This window comes from Budorcas taxicolor, chromosome 11 (assembly GCF_023091745.1).
Source record: "Budorcas taxicolor isolate Tak-1 chromosome 11, Takin1.1, whole genome shotgun sequence".
Classification (NCBI taxonomy): Eukaryota; Metazoa; Chordata; class Mammalia; order Artiodactyla; family Bovidae; genus Budorcas; species Budorcas taxicolor.
The window spans coordinates 136,269,605-136,272,683 of record NC_068920.1 but is presented as its reverse complement, the minus strand read 5'-3'; the positions used below and the strand labels follow the sequence as shown (position 1 = coordinate 136,272,683).

The 3,079-nt window shown below is 38.9% G+C and overlaps 1 pseudogene; it reads left to right on the top strand.

Moving 5' to 3' along the window:
* The first annotated feature begins 1,322 nt into the window (after window positions 1–1,322).
* Window positions 1,323–2,179, top strand: LOC128055726 (E3 ubiquitin-protein ligase Mdm2-like; annotated as a pseudogene).
* The last annotated feature ends 900 nt before the right edge of the window (window positions 2,180–3,079 follow it).

The window sequence follows — 3,079 nt, the reverse complement described above, 5'->3', positions numbered from 1 at the left end:
GATCTTGCATTGTTTCTAACAACATTTCTTGATCTTTCCTTCCCTAGGCAGCTAATTAAATCAGTCACAGAACTCTTCAATTCCTACTAAGGCAATCAGGAGTTGCTATTTTTTTCTCAACTAGCTCCCTCATATAATTGTACAATTTTTTCTAAAATCTCAGAGAAGCAAGATTGAATAAACTTAATGAATGATTAACTTTCAGAGCTGCAAACAGAACTGACTTCCCAAGATTTTGGCCAACTCATATCCATCTGAATGGAAGATGGCTTGATTGGTCAAATATGAGCTAGACTGTGTCCTAATGTGGCTTTTGATAATCCACTCCAGTGTTTCTGAATTTGTGCCGTCTACTTGAAAAAGAAACCAAACCTAGCAAGCATGATTTCCTATTTTTCATCCAGAGAGGATTAGTGAGAAAATTAAGTTCCCTCCTCTAAGTAAGTACCTCAGGGAACTATTCACCTATCAATGTACAGAGAGTTTCAACTGGTAACATACCCAATTTCATTAGCATTAATGGGAGTTTTGTGTGAAATCCTGTGTGAATCATTGCTTTAGGAGCTCTGTAAGAGTTTGTTGATTACTTTTATTTTTGGAATGGCTCTGTTTTCCAGTTTTAACTTTTACTCAATTGGCTTGCAATAGATACTGAATTTTGGAAGGAATCAAACGTGGACTTTTGAAAGTAATGAAATCGGAGCAGGGCCACATAGACTCAGTCACCATTGTGAATGTTAGATGACATTACACAATAGGTGCCCGGATGTTCTACTGGCTTGCTGTCTAGTGTGTGAAGACTCAAATTTCAATTTATAGCTTTCACCTAGTTATGTTTTATCGCTGTTTACTCATCTACGAACTTTCTTACTAAACCCCTTATCGAAGGACCATGAATTCTGTAGCCATTTGGATGATCCTTCAAGCACCTTGCCTTCCCTCTTTCTCAGCTTCAATAATATTTAGTGACCTTCATATAGAATGAGAAGAGAATTTGTGTCCAAATTGAAAATGAAAAGAGGAACTGGCAGAGAATGGAGGGACTTGAGTGCACAAGCGCAAATACCCAGTGAGTTGAAGGGAGACCTAGTAAACTGATGCCCCTGAGGTCTGTGTGCCTGGAAGGAAGACACATAGAGAAGCCCAACTGGCGGGTATCTCTAATCCTTCTGTCCGGTCCCGCTGCTTTCGCCCTCCAGAAGACTACTCCAGACCTAGTGTGTTCAAGAGCCCTAAAGACCTGGGATATGAGTATTGTAGGAATTCAGGGGAAAAAGAGATGACTTTCGAGAAGAAGAAAATTCAGATGAATTACTTGGCAAATGACAAAGAAAGCACAGGAATCCGATAGTGTTTCTCTTTCTTTGATGAAGTCCGGCTTTATGCCTAATGAGGGATGTAAGTTGCAGAAGTAGCAGAAACTTCACAGAGATGCCATTAAATCTGGACCATGATGCTGGTGTAGGTCAGCTTTCAGGTGGCTAGAGCAGGATTCTGTTTCAGATGAATTCCCTGGAATTTGAAGTTAAGTCTCAATTCACAAGATCATAGCTTTAGTGTGGAAGACTAACTCTCAGGGGAAGATGATGAGGTGAATCACGGTCCTGTGCATCAGACCGGGGAGGGTGCTGTGGACTCAGTTGAGGAAAGTCCTGAAATGTCCACAGTTAACACCTGGAAGTGTACTTTATGAAATGCAATAAACCCTCCCCTTTCACTGCCTTGCAACAGAGGTTGGATCCTTTGTGAGAATTAGCCTCCTGAAGATAAAAGAAAAGTGTCAGAGAAAGTCAATCTAGAGAACTCAGCACAAAAAGAAGAGGGCTTTGATGTTTCTGATTGGGGGGAAAAAACCACACAACATAGTGAATGACTTCAGAGTCATACTGCTGAATAAAATGATAATACAATTCACCTGAGCCTCCCAGTCCCAAGAAAGTGAGCAGTATTCTCAGCCATCAAGTCATCAACTCGTATAGCATCATTTCTAACTGCCAGGAAGATATGAATGAGTTTGAGAGGGAAGAAACAAGACAAAGTGGAAAGTGTGAAATGGAGTTTTACTCTTAATACCATGGACCCTTGTGTGGTTTGCCACTGTCCATATAAAAATAGTTGCATCCTCCATGGCAACAGGGGACATCTTATGGAATATTTCACATGTGCAAAGAACCTTTAAAAAGTAGGCAACATGAGTAACTTCTAGAGACCTGCTGTACAAAATAGCAAATGTAAATATATGTAGTTCAGTTCAGTTCAGTTGCTCAGTCGTGTCCAGCTCTTTGTGACCCCATGAACCACAGCACGCCAGGCCTCCCTATCCATCACCAACTCCCGGAGTTCACTCAGACTTGCATCCATCAAGTCAGTGATGCCATCCAGCCATCTCATCCTCTGTCGTCAATATATGTAGTTAACAGCATACTATTGTGCACTTAGGATAGATCTCATGTTAAGTGTTCTAAACATACACACAAACAAGAACACAAGGAAGTTGTTGGAGGTGATGGATTTGGTTAGTACCTCAACTCTAGTGATAATGTTATAGGTGTATGCTTATGTCCATACTCATCAAAATGTATACATTAAATATGTGCAAGTTTTGTATATTAATTATATCTCAGAAAGCTTTAAAAAAGAGAAAGAAGTAAGCCTTGCCTAGTATGAAGACAGCTAATTCAAATGGTTCTGCTAAGTTATTTCCCCTAGTTGTGAAATACTCGTGAAAGTAGGATTATATATTTCTAACGATATACCCTAAACATTTAAACATAACAGGTGTTTTTATTTTTTTATGTATATCAAAGCAAGAAAGTACTGCAGCCATATATGTGTGTGTATATATACACACACACTCTCTTAATAGTCCCTGGTTTTGGCAGGGGGCAGAGGGAGTGAATATTTGCTTTCATTTAGGAAAATATACTTTTTGTTCATACTTTATATTTGGATTTTAATACAATTTAAATTGGATATACAGTTCCTTCTTTACCTCAACTCCTTATGTTTTAAATATTATCCACTTTCTATTAATGAGAAGTATCTGTGAGATATTTATATACACACACACATATATAGC